Source organism: Eupeodes corollae, chromosome 3, assembly GCF_945859685.1.
Source record: "Eupeodes corollae chromosome 3, idEupCoro1.1, whole genome shotgun sequence".
NCBI classification, from domain to species: domain Eukaryota; kingdom Metazoa; phylum Arthropoda; class Insecta; order Diptera; family Syrphidae; genus Eupeodes; species Eupeodes corollae.
The window spans coordinates 124,055,516-124,076,431 of record NC_079149.1 but is presented as its reverse complement, the minus strand read 5'-3'; the positions used below and the strand labels follow the sequence as shown (position 1 = coordinate 124,076,431).

General features: G+C 29.8%; 1 protein-coding gene across 1 annotated transcript in view; it reads right to left on the bottom strand.

The window, feature by feature from the left end:
• The window catches only part of LOC129952244 (uncharacterized), a 29,090-nt gene extending 13,973 nt beyond the window's left edge, over window positions 1–15,117 (bottom strand). Inside the window, exon 1 of the mRNA XM_056064741.1 lies at window positions 14,598–15,117. The gene's annotated coding sequence lies outside the window, so the exon portion shown is untranslated. The remainder of the gene's footprint in view (window positions 1–14,597) is intronic.
• Between the last annotated feature and the right edge of the window lie 5,799 nt (window positions 15,118–20,916).

The following is a 20,916-nucleotide window of genomic DNA, read 5'->3' as shown; positions in this document are numbered from 1 at the left end:
ATTCAAGATCTAGGGAATTTTGTATTTTCGTAGCATTCAAATAAAATAAATTTCGTTGAAATAAAAATGCATTTTTCAATGTGTTTTCCATTAAGTTATTTTTTAAAAACAATTTTAAATGGAAAATGACGTAACAAGGTTGCTAGAATTTAAATAAAAGATTTTTAGAGAGTTGTTCTGGTTATCATTTTTCATCGTCCATATCTCAAGAATCAGTAAAGACATTTACTTTAAATAATGTTGTTTAAGAATGTTGACATCGAGAGATGCAGAAAGGATTTTTAAATAAATTGAATGGCTGTTTTTTAATAATTAAAAAAAAACGTCCACTCTTTTGGAACTAAAATCTAAGATAAATAAGAACATTGGATGCAACAAAACCAACGTGAAGTGAAGTTTAACAAAAGCGGCCAAAAATGTAGCCAAATATTCAATAATAAAAAATAGAAAGACAAATAAAGTACGTATACGCCCAAGTGTACATCTGTAATATTGGTTTTGACGTTTAAAACTTTTGAATCGATGGATAAGCTTCTAATTACCGCCCATTAACAACACTTTTTCTTAAAAAAAAGCAGAAGACATCATTGAAACATTTCTTATGTTTAAAGTTAAAATGCGTACAAAAATTGTCAGTTAAAAAGTCTTACATTAAATCAAACCTTGTTCCGACCAAAGTTTGAGAAGACATTATAAACGAAGTGCAGTAGGTTGTATAATTGGTTTGTATTATAGATAATTTAACTTGTCATTCTGTCTCCAAACTTTGTAAGCCTTATTTCTGTTTATTAAAATGATGATGTAACAAATAACCTTTAGTTACATTTTTGTCACAACACACAGTACAACTTTTTCCATATGCACGCCTCTTTTATTTATATTTTAATTGAAAACATCAATCAAAACGCAAGACACTTTTTAACGCAACATTAAATTTTGCGTACCAACCAACTAAACCATAACATTTGAAGTCAATTGAATAAGTTAACTAAAAAGGCGTTCATGCAATTTACCGACTGCGACGACGAACGCACGAACCCAGTACAAAGCTTCACAATCAGGTTTCCTTCCACTGGAAAAAATTCAATCTGCGTAAGTTATATCTATCCCACAGACATTAAAGGCCGAATAGTCAAATCAGCCTTTAAAGTATTTCTCTATATGTATACAAAGTTTGTGCGCAACGCTTTGGCTTTTAAGTAGGCTGCGTTACAAGATGCCATAAAAATTGGGTTTCAAATTAATGACAACTACTATCGCCTTCCCATGCCTAAAATTTACATTTCGGCATCGGTAGGACTAGGGGCCAATAGATTGGGAACTGCACTCCAACAGTTCACTAACAATTTACCATATTACATTTAGAGCAAAATAATTAAAATCCAACAAGAGGCAGTTTGGATACGTTGAGATCGTAACCACCACCTATCCCGACAATCCACGATCAGTGCCGCCGTCGTCGATGCAGATATCGGTTGCAATGAAGGATTAACTGCCACAAAGTGCGTATGCATCAAAGTTACTATACCTATATCCTCCTTGAGCCTTAAGGCAGGCTTTCGGTGCACTCTATATATGTAGACGAAACTGTCTATCCGAAATAAGATTTAAATTTATGGTCTGCTAAATTTGTGCGTCTTGACTTCACTTCAAAACGTTTGTGACTACAGTTGTCGTATACTATAGTCCTCGATGTCTTCGGTCTCGGACCATATTCTGTTTGTATACGTTTAATGGCCAGAGGGAGTCAATCTTACGCGTTGTGTTACTATTCGTTGTTGATATCTCACCGAGATTACTCACTCGCATCGATCAATTATCGTTCTTTTGATCCAAGCGACTGATAAATTACAGTGGGAAAGCATTGCAAGCAAAGTGGGACAAAATTCAAAAATGAGGTGTGTTTGAAACAATTTAACATGTTTTTCATAAATTGATAAAAGTGTTAAAAATTTGGCTATCGCTAATTCCGAACATGTTTTTAGCTGGTTTTTGTTTTTGGAATAAAAAAATACATATTTTTTGAATTTTTTAATCTAAAAATCGTGTCACTGTGTGATGCAATGTGATCTTAGCAGCACTCGCACTTTCATTCCAAAAACCTGGTTTTTCATTGAAATTGAACTACGACGACGCGAACTATAGACGCACGCTACTATATGCGGCTATAGCGGTTATAGAGTGTGGTGTGTGGTTTTTGCTCAGAGCGTTGGCGGACTATTACGTGGATGTGGATTTTTCGCTGATTTCCATACACCATGTGTGTGTGTAGTAAAACATGCAACACATTACGAATGTTGTATCTCGCATATGTAGCTCTGATTTCGCAGTTGGGGTTTTGAGACGATGACCTGCGTAGATTTCAGCTATAGGCACGCATATGCTGGCAAGGACTTTAAACTACTTCTGGGGACTGTGAGAATTTTGTAATTGCTTTGGCGCGTCTAATATTGAAGAAAGTCATTCCTCCTCTTACTCACTTGGTCACTTGATCACTCGATCGGCCGGTCGGTCACTTTAGTCGACTTATGTGTGCATTTATGTAATTTGGAACTTGTAACTGATTTATAGGTTTATGGGAACTCAAATGACAGGCTCTTAAAAGCCTGTTTTATGCGCGTTTGGATAGTAAGTTAATCCGATAACCTAGATCTGGCGTGCGAGGGAATTTAAATTATATATGTACGTCTAATAGTAAATAGTCTCTAAGAAATATAAACGCAGACGCACTCTAAAAAATAAAACTGCATCGCGGCTATCGTTGAACGACATTTTTATAATTGAGAGTAAGAGTGAAATTGTAGGTAGATAAATCGGCTGGGTCGCAGTAGTTATAGGAGTGTATTGAAACGGTTAGGTGTTTTGGCTAAATGAAAATTATAAACTCATCGATTTCAATGGACTTTTTTTTTTCTTGTAAGTTACAAAGTGTTACTGAAGTTGTTATGCAATGAATTTTAATTGAAATTTCGTTTCAGTCGAACTTAAAAAATATCAGATATAATAATTGACATTTTTTGATAAATTGTTTTCTATTTCTAGTTTTAGATAACTAAGAAGATATCTATTTATAGATATTATTATAAATTACTTAAGGTCAAACATAGCTTAACTTTATGGAGTTTACATTGAACTCATTCAAAGAGAATAGTTCTGACGACTTACCATTTTACTCGATGCACAAATATTAAAAAAAAATGAAAGTTTGTTTTCTAGTTAGACTAGCTCTTTTTCAGCTCAAGACTTAAGTAAAATTAGGACATTTTTAAAATGAGTTCCCTCAAAAAAATTGGTATCACATTCTAAAAATCTTTGATTTTGGTTATGGTTATCGATTTCGCGGTTTTAAAAGTGTAGGCCTTGAATTCATCATATGTCAAACTTATTTTTTTGTGTTCAGTTGAAAATCTGACATTTAACTGGACTGGATTGGTAATAAATATTGTAAGGCCTGTGCATCACTCTTACCATTAAAAATATCTCTGCTGAATTAATAGTGATGCCGAAGACCCAAATGTCGGTTCCCCGTCGTTCTCAGGAGTTAGGACTGTTTAGCGACATATATTATTGCGTATATTGCATTTGGATCTACACTTACATCCATATAAAGTCCAGCTCACACGTAGATACGTCGAATGGGTATTTGAACTTCAGGCGGTCGAAGGCGATTTTTCGAACGAAATTTTCTTTAGCGATGAAGCACATTTACCACTCGGTGGGTATACAAATTGTCATATTTGGAGTTCTGAGAATCCTCAAATAATTAAAGGGAGAGCATTACATCCTCCAAAAATCACTTTGGTCTTGAGGTTTGATTGGACCTTACTTCTTATAATACGACGATGGACCGATCGTTATGGTCATAAGATAACTTTTGTTTGCCTGCAATTGAAGAATACGACTTGGAGAATACGTGGTTTTAACTACACAATGCCACATGCCACACAATTTGAGCGAATATGGCTTTATTGCCGTGTAATTTAAGTCTAGGCAATATCAACTGGCCACTAAGATCATGCGATTCGAGATGAGTGGGTTTTTTTTGTGGAACTACTCGAAAGTCCGTAAACCTTTAACTCTTGATAATTTAAAAACAAACATTTGGCAAGTTATGGCTGAGGTACCACCCAATATTTGACGAAAAGTGGTCCAAAAATTAAAATCAAATACACACTGGCAATTTCAATTTCGCCAACGATATGATACTTGACTTTTCTTTTACTTGCGACTTATAGGAACTATATGGCAGGTTTTGTATTTGTGAAAAATTTCAAACTCAAGATTTTAATAAAAAGAAGAGAGAAGTAGAAAAAAGTGGGTCGCGCGATTCCTTCCGTCTGTTTGTCCAAGCACTTACAGCCTAAGCCTTTGGGTCGATTGAGTTCAAACTTGAAAGTTAAGGTTTTGCGTAGATTCACGTTAGGCGTTTTTTTCAGTTACCCTCATACAATTTTGTTGGCCAAAAAACGAAAATTTGAATTTTCTCAAAAACAAACCAATAGATTTCTTTTTTTAATTTTCCTCAACATTTTATTTTTTATTATTATTATTATTATTAAAACTTTATTAAAAACATAAATGAATTATATTAACAATAATTAAATAGATATAAAGCTACTTTGGCTTCTTTTATAGTAATACATGTTTTTGTATTGCTCCGGAAAGGTACCGCTCATACAACCGTTTTTTGTTTTTTAATTTTCTCAGCAACTTATGAACCGATTTCCATAATTTTTTTGTACGATCTCTTATATTGGCTGAACAATATTTGATTATCAAAAGAGCAATTTGTTTTGTTTGGATTTTTAAAAAACTATTGAATTTTATTTTTCCAAAATTCTGTGTCTCAAAAATGGTTCATCATTTTTTTACGAAATTTAAATGTAGAGCGTATATTTACAATCACTAAAAAACTGTATACCAAAAATATTTTGGAACAAAAATTTTATATATACAAAATTAATAATAAAAACGTTCTCACGATTTTCAAAAAAAAAAAATTGAATAAAAGAGTTTTTTGATTTATAAAATGGCATTTAAATTTTTGAAGAAAACCTTATTTTTCAGTTAAAATTTTGAATCTGAAATTATTTTATTTTTTTTTAATTATTTCACTTACAGCCCGAATTATTTTTCTTTATTATTTTGACAAATTTTAATTATATTCCTATCTTTTACCCAAATTAATCAACGTATACACATTATACCTATAAGAGTATTACGTACAACCTATACAACTACTACTTACGTGTCAATTCATAACTAAAATTCAAAACGCTCAATAGCCTGAGTGTAAACAATACATGAATATCATTTTTTTGTACCTGTTTTTATGCTAGTTTTTTTTTAACTTTAACAAAAAAAATAAACTGAACTTAATAACTCCATGCTTGTGCTGAAAAGTTGTAGGAAAGAAGGAATGTGATTTGATTGTAGTAAGTAACTTCTACCTACCAATAAAATTCCTTCATTATCATCATATACATGTCTTTAACTATATTTCTGCATAAAGCTGAGCACTCCAATGAACTGTTCTTTATCCGTTTTAGACACCTACCTAACTGCACAACCAATAGGCGATTGCTGTAAAATTTAAACATACATGTTCTGCCTCTTTCTTATCTTCAGATAATTTATTTTCTATCCTGGTTCTTCTTATATGAAATTAAACTAAAGCTATCCAAAGGAAAAAGTACTTTTTGCATAAAGGACCGAGTTCTTGCGATCCAGTCATGCATTTTATTTTACTATCATTTAAATTTTGCAAGGAACTTAAACTCATGTTTAACTATTTAAATGGCAATTAATCGATAGATTGAATTGTACATAAATTAAACGGAGACAAATATGTTCTTCGATGTTAACAGTCCACATTTACTCCAAAATTTGTAACTTATGTTAACATTTACAACACAAAGACAATAACCACATGAAATAACTGATATTGAGAACAATACCACCATTAACCCAATATCACAACATTTCGATCGTTTTTTTTTTTTAATTTAATTTAATTCCCCGAGTATAATTCGCAAGAAAACTTCCAAGAATCCTTTCAAATTCATGTTCAATCTAAATCCAAAATCTAAATTTGAATCTGATGAATGCCTCAAACACACAACATACGAGTAACTCGCCAAAGAAAAAGAAGAAAAAAAGCACAATAACACCAAATAATGATCATTGATCGTAATCTTTTTTTACAATACATATCACATACCTATCTATCTCTTTGCTGATGCTTACTCGACTTGTATATAAGTTGCGATACAAAAATCTTATCTTATTTTTCCATCAACAGCATCCAGCATCATCGCAAGAGTGATCTTTGGTTGCCCCCGTTGGGCTTGCGGGGTTGTGGATTTTCGAATGGCACGTAAAATATCTAAGTAAACGTTAAAAGATATTGTATCTATGTGGTGTGCATATGTGCAAGTAGAGATAGATACTCTTTGCATTCAAATATACGATATACAAGCATGTGAACAGATTTTTAGTGTGATTTAATTTAATTTTAACGGTCGATGTGTCGCACTTGATATAAGTACTCGTATTTTACAAAGAAGTGTAGTAATTTAGAAACAAAATTAGGGTATGTAAGCATGTGGCATATCACGTTTTGTTTGGTTGCTGTTGGGTTTTGAAGTGCAGATAACGTTTTTAGTTGCATGTTTTTTATTGTATTGCATGCGTTTCAGTATATGGTGTGTCAAGTTAATGTGAATTTAAACGGTACTCTACGAAATTAGTAAGGCACATTAATATCGTTCAAACGTGCCCAACCCAACTCAATTAACAATTTTCGTAGAATAAATTACAACCGAAAAAAATATTTCACAAGTTTAAGTTCATGATCCTCAAAAAATGTGCCATTTTCGAAACGAAAAATTGTGCAGGAACTTTTAAAGCCAAAAAGGTTGTCCGCGTTTGGTTTCGTCGCCTATATAATATATCTATGCGAAAAATTGGGGCTTTGGAATTTTAATCTAGTTTTATAATTTGAATTTTGTATACAATTTAACGAGATCCATTTCTCGGATGCATATCTAATTATCGTCAAATATTGAAAAACGGATTTCATGTTATATTTTTAAATTGATTTTGATCCAACAATTATAACCTTTTAAAGACAACTACGACAACTACGATACCACATGAATCTTGAGGCTTCCTCCTAAGCTCAATGGAACCAGTTTGAGTTCTTTACGAAACGTGAGAGGCTGATTATGCTGATATGATTTAGATGGTTAAAGAAGAATTCTTTTAGGTAATTCTTGCGTATTTGAGCCAGAGCAGGGCATGTACAGAGAACATGAAGAACTGTTTCTTCCTCTTCCTCGTGGATACTGCTTCTGCAAAAGTCATTTAAGAATACGCCTAGTCTCGTGGCGTGCTTTCCTATTATCGAGCTTATATGCGATCTGCTTAGAGAGAGCAAGCACCTTGAACGTTTTAAATCCAGTGTAGGCCAGATGTTGTTTGTGACTTGACACGTGGTGATGTTTTTCCATCTGGTGCCTGCCCTCCTCACAGAGTCTTACATTAGCAACAGTTTACAAGTAGCGATTGGTGTGCCAATACGTGCCAAACGTGGTAGGCTGGGCTGTACTGTACCGTTCCTGACGAGTTCATCTACCTTACAGTGATCTGGAATGTCTCTATGGCCCGGCACCCAGCAAAGGTGAATATTAAACTGTTGTGCCATCTCTATTAGAGATGATCGACAGTTAAGGACTGTTATAGTTTTATTTTTTGGAGAACTCGATTACATTTGGTCAGATATCTTTCGATTTTTAACTCGCGACATATAGGAACTTTATGGAGAGTATTAACTCGAGGTTCTATCAAACATGGCAATACTTTGGTAGAAAAGTCGAAAAGGTTCGTCTCCTGATTCCGTCCGTCCTCGCCCTATAGCTTAAGCCATTGGGTCTGTTGAGTTTTAACTTTAAAGTTAAGTTCCTTATCTGATTTGCGTGAGCGTTTATTAAATTTAGTTTGAAGACTAAAAATGACAGTAGTCCCTTACAAATTTGTGTATTGCTTCCAAAGAGTATCCCCCTTTTGTTTTTACATTTTCTCAGGAATTCAAGAACCGATTTTAATACATTTTTATAATCACTGTCTTAATAATATTTGATGATCAAAAATGTTCACATTTTTCTGGATTTAAAAAAAAACAATATTTTTTTCCAAAATACGATATCTTGGAAAGGGGTCTTTATTTTTTTACTAGAAGATATATTTTAAAATCTTAAGTTATATTACATATTTTAAAATTGTATAATATATTTTAAAACATACTCTTTAGACACAAGAGCAAATTCGTTCAGTTCAGTCGTGCATTTTATTTTAAACTAGAATTGATTAAGGACACTTCAAAATTGTATTGTTTATTGTTGAAACTTTGTATTTGAGACTTATTTATTTGGCAAAGAGCACTGAAATTTGTTATTGAAAGTCGAAGGAGTGGCATTGAAAGTGACTAGAATAAATTTAAAGCACTACCATTGTTGGTAATATTTTTAAGTCATTGTCCGCAAATCCCACTTTTGCAGAAAAACTTTCTTGACCGTGTTATTTCTCGAGAAAGTGATTCCATTTAGCCACCGGTATTGTTATTATCCACCTTTATATATTTTTTCTCTAGTCGCGTCTATGCAATTTGCAATTGCTCCATTCAAGGCATTACAAGAAATTGTAAAGTTAACATACAGCCGCAAATATGCGATTTGGAAACTTTTTGGCGCCCTTTAATTTGCCGTTTAGTATCATTTGAAATGTTGAACAGAAGGAAGCAGTTTGAGAGGTTAAAAACTAATTGTTCTTCTAAAATCTATTTTCAAAGCATTCATAAATAAAATACATAAATAAATTGGTTGGCGCAACTGACCGTTGAAGACATTCAGACATACAACTCTTAACCATTCCTGTGTGCGAGTACTGTTGTCAGGGATGGAAGGGACCTACAGTTTGAAGTCGAATCTGAACGGCTAATATGAGAATGAGAAAGCACTTTTCATGACAAGACTTACTTTTGAAGGATTTGTCAATTCCTCGCATAAGGCAGTACCCGTGAAAAAATAATTTTCGAAAAAAAACTTCAATTGTCCAAAACAACCTGAAATCTGTGTAAAAAAGTGCTCCACACATTTAGTTGATGTTTTAATTAACTCTTCGAAAAAAAGCTTGCATAATGAGTTAAAATAATAATAATTCATAATTATATGATGTTTTACGTTTTCATCTATTCAAATCCTACCCTGGTCCATATATCGCCGCTACGCTACCAGTTTTCTTAAATTTATTTAGTAACGGATTATTCCACACATGCAATTCCTTTTGTGTCATTGACAGATTAATTTAATTCGCATAAGATTAACTTAATCTGCAATTATATTGGAATGTCTTTTTTTGTATGCTAAAGAGTCATTGACAAAAAAGACCAATTTATTTTTATATTTTTTTTTGTTGATTATCAATTTATGATTTATCAATTATTACCTACTATTATTACATCACAACAAAAAAGTTTACCAATTCAAAAAATAAAAAAGATTTGACATCGATATGAATCATGTCACGGAATGAAAAATACACATATTTTTTGTTTTATTATTCCACCATCCAAGTATCAACAAAGAAAAAAATAAAATGAACTACAATTGTTCAATACACTTATGTCCACTAGGGACATAACCATATATAAATTCTGCAGAGGTTATACCTTAAGCTCTTATAGTGCAAGACCAACTAGCTTTAAAACAAACTTGACAAGATCAATCAGGAATAATTGGACCAATCTTCACACAATCTATTCGTGTTTCAAATCCTAATATTACAAACGAACTTTTTGACTCTTGTGGTGGTCCTGAAATGTTTTTTGTTGTTGCTTTTATTCTATTTTGTTTAATAATAATTCAGGCCAAAGTGTTACGAATGTCGCTGAAAATTAGCATATTTCCAATCAATCAAGGATTTTGAACGGATTGTCTATATACCTGCAGTGATATATAGGTGGCACTCTCTGATGGTTTTGATTTATAGTATTTATATTCGAGTATTGGCTTGGTTGGCGCTGCAGGCAGTGTACAGACAAAACAGTAGTTGGCATTTATGCTAAATTTTTGAAAGAGGTCTTTTATTTGTCAAATGGGTACGATTGGTCTTTGTTATTTCAATATGCTGTCGTCTAGCTGAAGAATAAGATAGAAAAAAAGGAACAAATGTTGATGAAATGGTTGATAAGGTCATATAAATATACACAACATTTTAATTTTCCATAAGTTTTGCGTTGAAACGTGTTTACAATTCTAAATGTTTCGTCACTTCTAGGTTTTTCGTACGATTTCGAACACAATTATTGTGCTTTAAGAAACTTTTGTTCAACCCTTTACAGAATTTTCTTATATCCGTAACAAGTTTCACTCAAATATTCTGGCACAAATTGTTGATTTAAGAAATTTGTAAGCCATTTTATCAATTAACCAACTTAAATCAATTAAATAAAAATCAAGAAATGGCAACTTTAAATTTTATAATTTAATTTGCTGAATCCCTATGACTTCTAAAAATTCTGACATTTCAAAATAAAATATTCGTTCTCCTGATTAAGATCTGTTTGTTCTGTTTTTTTTTTTTTGCTTAACGAGCTGTCACTTAGTCGTGTTCAAATGTTAAATAGAAAGTGTCATCAGTATTTATTCAAGCAGTTACCAACAAATTAAATACACACATTTTTAACTGATTAAAAACGAAGTGATTGAAAATAAGCTTTTTAAATTTTGCACCACGATATCTTCCAAAATTCAATTAATAACTTGTTTTAAGATAATGCATAGTTTATTGTAACTCAATGCCCATAATTCTTGGTAATTTCTGTGCCATTTTTCCCCTAGTTTCTTAAACATTCATGAATGGTAAGTTATATTGACCTAAAATACGATAAAAACTGTTAAGTGGTTTAGTTTTATTTATGTTTTTTGATTTTATAGACAAAATGAATCACAAAAAATTTAATGGTGCCGATGACACGCGCGAATGAACGATAAAGTAAAACAAATGATGACAAACATTTGATTTGATTTTTAATGAATTGTTATCGATAAGACCTTGAAATAGAAACAAATTATATCCGGAAGAACTTATAAAGAAACTGAAATAATATGTTTATTGTTGAACTTTTCGCGCCTTATAGGTTTTAATTATGACAAATCCTTCACTTATTTAAGTTAAAAATAATAATAATGTTCACCTTGCTACACAAAGCAAGATTGTTCCAAAAATGCAACACTTTTTATTGATTAAATTAATAGAATCTTTGGAAATACAAAAAAAAGACTAAACTAACTAAATAAATATTTCTAAATGGTAATTAATTAATCTTAACCAATTATAAAACTATATGAAAATGATCGTTATGGTTTACTTTTAATTAATTGCGTGAATGGTGCGAATACATATTTATTAAACGATGTGCATTGGAGTGTTATAGTAATTAAAAATATTTTGCTTGTGTTGCTACTGGAATAATTTATTGATTTAGTTTTGTTCCATTCCATAAATATAGTTGTAAATGCGGACACTTACTGAATTAAGGTGATTCAAAGAAACTACATACATTAATCTATAAGTAAAAGTTATAAAGCTGTAAGGTACATACATTTTCACATAAGTAATATTTAAAGTTTTCTGTAAAATGTATAAAACAAAGCAAAGGACTGTTCTTTAACTGGATTTAACATTTTAATAATAATCTTAACTTTTTATTGAATTTTAAAATAAAGTTAAAATTCGGAGAGAATGAGTTCTAATCTAGTAATTATGCAATACAAAATCAATGAACACATCTAGTGACATTATGAGTGGACAGTAAGAAAAACAAACAGATCGACCAAATATAGGACTGTCCTGCCAGAAGAATTATGAGGAATTAATAAATCCTCTAGGAATAATTCTTGCCATGAAAAGTGTTTCCTCAAATTAGCCGATCAGGTTCGGCATAAAAACTGTAGGTCCACTGCATCCCTGAACTTGCTCGGACGCAGTAATGGTTGAAAGGAGTTGTAAGTCACTAAGCGCTGCATTATTTTTTGAAGTAGCTGGTTAATTGACATATGCTTAGTAAAATGTTAATTTGTTTAGGATTTTGCGTTAAGGATCTTAAAATTTTTTAAAATTTTTTCCAAGACAACTTATGCAATTTTTATAAAATTTATGCACCTGCAATATCCATAAATTCACACTTTCCCTTATTGATATAATTTTATTGACAAACTATATGTATGTAAGACTATAATGTCTACAGTTAGAGTCACTATAAAGCCTTGAACCAGAATAGTAAGTTCGTGCAATCAAGTCTCAATAAATTTTACAAATTCTGTGTATAGAAGTACTTTTCCATTTCAATTGGAATATTAACTGTCTTTCTTTTTTATTCTAAGAATTAATTAATAAAGTGAGATTTGATATGCAACTGTTTTAACCTCGTTTTAATCTAGAACATATTTCTATTAAAACATGTGCACCTACATACCTACCTACCTACATAATGTTATAGTGATAAATTATAATTTTATTGAAAGTTTGTAAAGAAAATATTTTTCAATTGAAATTAAATGCGTTGTCTTATAATTAATTTGAATTAAAAGGGTTTGACTATTGTTTTACTCGTATTTCCTTTATTTTTGTACTCAATACGAGATTTGCATTAATTATTTTTCAATCAATATGTACTTTGTCTGTTTATACATGTTAATGACTTGTTATAATGTTATAAAATGGATTTTTAAATGTTCTTGATTTAAGATTGACAGCTAATCTTAGTGTTATCTTAAGCCAATATCTTAGGTAAATTTATACTAGAGAGATACCTAACCTACATTACAATTTTAATTTTCACTTTGATTTGCATTAATTTATAACGCATTTATACAAATAACAAACAAGGTCTAGCTTATGGTGTTAAAAGCTCACTAACCAGAACTTTTAATATACAAATTGTTATAAAATTAATATTTTGTGTTAAACATATTAATTGTTTTATCATGGTCACGGTTAATTAGGTATGAATTTAAGTTTCCGTAGTATTTTTTTGTTTACTCTTTGTTTAAAATTGCAATAAACACAAATAGTATTTTAAATCGTAGGTCTTATAACTGACCAACCCTTAACCCCCTTTTTACAAGTCAAGCATTTTTGTTTAATACATTAATAATTGTTGTATATACAAATAAAACAACAATTGCAGAAGTAATTCATATTTAACAGGGATGAACATTTATTCCAAGAAAACAACCATTATGAATTTTAAAAAGAATATATTTAAATTAACTAATTTGCGCCTAAAAAGTAGACGGTTAAGTATAGAGATTCTTGTTTTTTTAGTCGCACTTCACGAATGTAGTAAGCCTTACACACCTCAATAATTTATACCCAAATTCAAAATCCTGGACTTTGGTTTATTTTTATAAATCCTGTCCCATTTTTTCAATTGCTAGCAATGTATTTGTTTAACATAAAAAGTTATTTTACTACACTCTCTGTTTTAGTAAATATTAAGTTTAAAAAAACACCTATATTACAAATTTAAAATAAAATATTCTACTAAATAGTTTAGACTTGACAGAAAATGAAAAATAAATCGCTGTTGAGTTCTTTGCGTGAGCTCATTTTTCGCAGCTTATATCAAGATAACTTGCACCAAGGCAACAGCGTATCAAAATTTAACAACATTATGTACAATATTATAAATAATAATTTGTTTTACAATTTCTATTGTTTCGATTTTATTGAAAATGCTTCCATTTATTTATGTCCATAAAGTTCGAACCTCAGCTCTTTCGTTTGTTGATTAATCATCTAACTCAAAAAAAAGGAATCTTGTGATTACTTTACTTTTTTGTTTATGTAATGAATTTTAATTTTTTAAAGAATTTACTATTTATAATTTTAATAAAATCAAAAGTTTTGGCATAAGCAGTTTCGGACTTATTGGCTTAAACATCAAAAGTTGTAGTTAGTTCATTCAAAAAAACATTTATATTTGTTTTTCACAATATTTTATTCTGTTTGCAAAATTTTATGGAAGATGACGTAAGACTTTTTAAAAATTATTAAATTTGCACATATTCACTGTCAAGCTGTATATTAAAGAACTTAAAACCAATTAAATGGTAAAATAAAGTCTTATGTTTTCATACAAAAGTTGATCACTGAGTGTAAAAATAATTTGTTAAAATTAAAACTTATCTTCAAAATATTTGTTTTATCCAATTTCTCTAAAATGTCAATCAAACTTAAGAGACACACTTTTTAAACTAAATTACAACCACAACGACTTTGTAAGAAATTAACACTGATTAGATGCAAAACTAAGCACTTTCTTATAAGCCTTGTTGCAATTTTATTTTCACGGGTAATTCCAAATCACCTTAATTTACTTTTTTTTGTACCTACTCACTTTTTTTTCAAAACCTCAAAGATTTAAAATTAAGCTAAAAACACAGTGATCAACTGATGAAGATGATGTTAACTTGATAAACTGGTATTTAAAAAAATATTTAAATCAATTGAGAACACTTTTGCTTTTTTGTTACCTTTATTTTTGTTTTAATTGAAATTCAATCTATGGCACCACAGGTGAAACCAATCTAATACTGTTGATAAAATTATTGTTTTTTTTTTGTATCCTTGTGTAATCGAGTGTAATTTATTTAAAATTATGTGACAAACGTTTATTATATTTTGTCTTCTTAGTTTACAAAAATATCCGACACACAATAAATTCACACGATTATTCAAAAGTCTATGAAGGTTTATTAAAATTTAAGAAGATGATGATGATGATGAAGATGAACTTTATTTTTTTTTTTTAAATTAGAATAAATATTTATATCCGTTGAAATGTATCTATAACCCGCACAAATTTAAAACACACGCCATCCAACACAACACGATTGAGAATCAAATTTTGACTGAACCTAAACTAAGGCTAGGCCAGTGCATTTATAAAAAAACTTAAATCTTAAAACTGCACACAACACAGAAATATATAGCAACAAATTCTGCGAAAATTTATTTCAAGCTTAATAATATCGCTATAAACTTTATGTTGGGCTGAATCTATAAAGCTGAAGCTGTTTTGTTTGTCTCGTCTTGTCTCGTATCTATTGGATACCTATGTATATACCAAGTCAGTTTAGTAAGTCAGGCGGCCAGGCCGGCTTGGCTCGGCTCGACTCAACTCGACTCGGTTCAGTAGCAAAGCGACCAATGTTGTTAGATATATATTTTATTTTGAAGCTAACTTGTGTCCGTTTCAAATAAAACTGGTGCTGCATGCGATGAATTTTTGCGGATCAATTTGAACTATACCTTACTTTACTATAAGTCTATAATAACCTGCTCTCTGGATGGTTATAGAAAAAATAAAATTATAACAAACAAAACAAAAATATCTGAATGATGGAACTTTATTACGATTTGGAGACCTTTTTTTTCTGCTGTCTCGTTTGGAGGGAATTAATCATGGAATCGTTGTCGTCACTTTTGTAAAACAGTAAACAACAAAAAGACAGAATTGAAAAGAAAGGAAGGCAGCAAAATGACACTTTTGTATCGTAAAAGTTACATATTGATGCTGGTATTATAATTTATTTATCAAAATTGTTGGGGAGGTGTCATTTTAATGTATGTGTGTGGGGGGAAGGAGTTATGTTTTTTTATTGCACGTTTAGCGAGTCATTATATATGTTATTGCTGTGACTTGCAATCATGATTGAATATATAGAGGTATTAAAAAGGTGTTGATTTCGCACATCGACTACTTTAAGACTTAATTAAGATAATTTTGTATTAAAAGATATGCATTAATTAATTCACCTGTAAAATGCTATAAAAGAGAACATGCACACTTCGAGAGTTCTTTATTCCATTCAAAACAAGTCTTAAATTGACCAAAATTTTTGCATAAGTCAATCGGACGGATTTATTTAGATTCTTAACAGGGCCCAAAAGCTCGTTGAAGGCAAGATAAAGTTTTTTTTAAGAAAGTATAGGAGATCTCTTTTTTTCTCGTTAAGTGTTAGATACCCTAAAAGAAATGACATAAGTAAAAACTAACCATTATGTGGAGGACGAACTTCTTTTTCAAGATTTTACGAATCATGAAAGTTATAATCTAAGGCTGAAAAGCATTCTATTTGCAAAATACGTCCCTGGCAAACAATCATCTCTTTTGAAGACGTCCTTCAAAACGTGACTAAGCCAATCTTCAGTCGACTTGTTTGGGACTCTTCTTTTTGGGTTTATCGCCGATATATGAAGATGCAAATTTTATTCAAATATTTTTCTTTTTTTGTTGGACATTCACATCAAGATCATTAAAGACGTCTAATAGGTACAATATACGATCAAGACCATAGTTGCTTATTTATGAATTTTGTAGATACCACTTACTGATGAGAAGCTTCGAGTTCTGTATGTGAGATTTTCTGTTTTGTTTTGGTTTTTGTTTTCTTAACTTTAATGTCACATTAACATTAAATCGCTATTACTTTCATTTAAGATTATTGATGTTGCGAGAGATTTACATCTATTTTAGCTTAAGCTCAAAACATTAATCAATTTAAAGTTTTTTATTACGATGATGGTTCTAGAGGAGATTAATTTTAAGAAAGATATTTTAATAATTGTTGTTGTTCGCAAAAAAAACATTTTAAAATCCAATTTATCTATTATTTTTTGGGTTACTGGGTAAAAAAAGTAAGAGTATTTTTAGCTAAACAGAAAATTTAAGTGAGGTCATATCCCAATTTAAATTGCTTCAGAGATAAGATCATACAAATCCGACTTATATGTGATTTTTTAATTTATGTGACAACACAAACTTTTTATTATTTAATCCAAAGCAAAATAAAAAACAAAAAAACTAATTACTTTGATTCAATTTCTTGACAAATATGGATCTTGTATTATATGTTGACATTGAAGGAAACCTATTTTAGTTTACATCAACTATTGTTTCTGTATATGCCTTGAATTGTGATTAAAATTGCAATCCAATTTTATATTTCAAATAATTACCTTTTTAACTTTTTTGTATTGTAGGCATTAAAATTAATACATTTATCGTATAATGTATCAATGAATTTATGTGAAAGATTTCAATGAGACTTTTTGAAAAATTTTAGATTAGATTGTATGAGAAGTCATAAATGCCAAAAAAGATTAACAATTTGTATTTATGCATTCAGTGAAAATTTTAAATTTATTTCAAGTTTGTTTTCATCACTGTTAACTAAAATCTATAATTTTGTTTTAGGATTTCTAAAAGACAGAACAAAAACCAGATTTGAGAGATCGATTTAAAATAATTGTCAAGTCATTTAGATTTAAAATGTGCGTGTTACGATCTATGACGTTCTTGACATCTGGTGTAGTTTATACAAAACCGAATTGGCAGTTTTTCTATTAAACATAAATACCTTAACAAATTTAAAAAATTATTTTTGATGTAACTATTTTGAGAACAAATAAAATCATTGACTTTAAACCTGTTTCATTTATCTTTACAATTTTTCACATTAAATAAAATAGTAACAAAAATCCGTTACAAAATTGGTTTAACGTCCCAAATATTTAGAAACAAAACAGTTTAAACTTCAAGTATTGATTGTAGACTTTTCGAAATTCCTTAAATTCCAATTTCGCTTATAGCAAAAATGTTTTAAAAATAAAATTTATTGTAAAGGAAATATTTGATATGTTTAAAGTAATATTCGATATGTTTAAGAAAATAAGCCTTTCGGAAACCAAATTCTTTTAAGAAGATTTGGAACAAATTTTGACAGAACTGAATTTTTGGTCAAGGACATACAAATTATTCTTAATTTGAAGTATAGAGAATACAAAATTAGGGGTTAGGATGTTTAAATTCAGGTTTTTTAGAAAAAAATATGAATACAATTGAAAGATTAAAATAAAAGCTTTATAAATCATTGGGTTAATTTGTGAAGGTCAATAAACCGTTAAAAAGTTTTTGAGTGTTGCGAATTTTACAAATTTTTTTTGATATTAATTACATACATATTACTTTGAAGGTTATTAAGAAAGCTCCAAAAACGATAACACACATTATCTTTTCCTGTATTATAAAGAAGTCCAAGTCTTCTAAAGCTAAGTAAACACGATTGGAATATCTTCCGAACTTCCAAAAATCCTCCAATAGCATCCAATTATGTGACAGTTTTTAAAAACAGCATCAGCTTAAAGTTGTAGGTTGTATAGAGATTTGATCATGGCTTTACATTCATTGATGACTATTTCAATTGGTTCGTCAACATTTAACCAAACCACGTCCTTAGTTTATACTCCACAAAACCTGTATTCACCAAACATCACCTGGCCTTGATCTCCTGGATAAATTGTTAAGGTTGTTCATGTGTTCAATCTTTTCTAATTCTTTTTATTGTATAAATTCTTTTCGTTATTTTTCCAAACAGCGACTTCTTATTTCTTTCCATTTTCCATTTTCATAGTTTTTAAATTATTTTAAAATCCTGTAGACTTTTATTGTTGTTTAATGGACAACCGTCCAATTTTTTGAAAATACAACAGATTGAATTTGTAGAACAGTGTAAACGATTGCAAGAAGTATTTCAGTTTTTTTCTGTCATTTTTGACAGACGACATTTGATGTTTACATGGTTGACAGAAAATTGGTTTACATTTCCTGCGAGAAATCTGTCAAGATCTCCTAAGCGTGTACTGTTGGCTTGAGTCTTGATTTTAACGAACGAACTTTGGACAGCTTTAAATTAACCAAACATAACGCAAACACAATTTCTTTTTTAACAATAAATGAATAAATGAGTGTGACATTATAACTTCCCATAGGAAGTTATTGTAATAGGTTCGATTCGTCGAATTAAAAATGTTGACATTTCTACACGTTTCAAGATCCCTAGAGTGGAAATAAAAGATTTTTAGAGAGATGTATGTGCGAGCGTGTGTACGTACGTTTGTACGTCCGTACGACTTTTTCGTCATCCATAGATCAAGAACCAGAAGAGATATCGACTTAAAATAAATTTTGTTATACAGATAATAAGGCAGAAAGATGCAGAAAGGGCTCTCAAAAAAATTGCGTGGGTGGTATTTTTACCATAGCAGTTTGAAAAAAAGGTGAAAATTTTGGTTAACCTTAAATATCTTACGAACCAAAAACGCTAGAGACTTGAATTAAATTTTATATAATATATTGTAACGTGATATCAAACAGGTATATTTTTTGAAAACAATCAATATAACGGATTTTTTATAAATCAAAAAAACTGAAAAAAAATTTGTCACCTCCAAAATTTTACGACTGAAATATGATTTCATCTCTAAAACAATTTTGTGCAACAAGGAATAATGGTTTTGACATCTGATACAATTTTGAGAAAAATCTAATTGACAGTTTTTTTCATATAAAATAAAAATCTAAAAAAAACATTACTCAAAGTTCGTAAAAATTGAATATCGATTCAAATATCTTTTCAAAAACTTGAAATTTAGGCTTCAAGCTTATTTTATCTTATACGAAATATTGTTTTCAACATTTTGAAAAAAGTTGAGAAAAATCGAATAGGTAGACAGTTTTTTTTACAAAAAATAAAAACCTAAAAAAAATGTATAAAGGTTTTTAAAAATTGATTTTTGACTCAAATATCTTTTCAAAACTTTGAGATATTGGCTTAAATTTACTTTTATCTTTCAAAACATATTGTTGTGAACATTCAGTAAATTTTTGAAAAAATCGAATCGACAGTTTTTTTACAAAAAATTAAAATTCGAAAAAAAAAATTAACAAAAGTTGGTAAAAAATGATTTTCGACTCAAATATCTTTTCAAAAATTTAAGACAATAGCTCCAAACTAATTTTAGCTTATAAGAAATATAGTTTTCAACATTTTGAGAAAAATTGAGTTGACTGTTTTTTACAAAAAAATAAAAACCTAAACAAAAATATAAAAAAATTGGTAAAAATTGATTTTCGACTCAAATATCTTTTCAAATATTTGAAATATTGGCTTTAGGCTAATTTTATCTTATAAGAAATATTGGTTTCAACATTCGATAAAATTAAAAAAAAATCGAATTGACAGTTTTCTTACAAAAAATAGAACTCTAAAAAACAGTACTAAAACTATTTTATTTCACAGAAAATATTGTTTTTATATTCAAAAATTTTTATATAAAAATCCAACAGTCCGTTTTTTCATAAAAAATAAAATCTACAAGAAAAAGTACGCAAATTTATTAAAAATTGATACGAGTACATATAGACAAACTTTTAAGCAAGACAAATCGACAGACGGGATGGGAAGTTATCAGTGTGGGTCGCATCCCAGCCAATTTTTTTTAAACAGATAATAATGCAGTAAGATGCAGAAAGGACTTTTAAAAACCTTGCTTGTTTTACCACAGCAATTAACATTTTGGCTAGCTCTAAATATCTCACGAACCAATAACGCCAGAGACTTGAATTTAATTGTATATTACATATTATAACGTGAGAACAAACAAATATATTTTTGGAAAAAATTCCAGAAAACGGTTTTGTATAAATCAAAAAAAATTTTCAAAAAAATTGGTCACCTCTAAAATTTTACGAACAAAACATGATTTTATCTCCAAAACAATTTTGTGTAACGAAAAATAACTTTTTCAACATCTGTTAAAATTTTGAGAAAAAACTAGCTGACAGTTTTTTCTATAAAGAATAAAAAGCTGAAAAAAGTTGGTAACTAATTTTATTTTATAAGAAATATTGTTGTCAACATTCGGTAAAATTTTGAGAAAAATAGAATTGATAGTTCTTTTTACAAAATTAAAACCCAACAAAAAAATAATTAAAGTAGGTCAAAATTG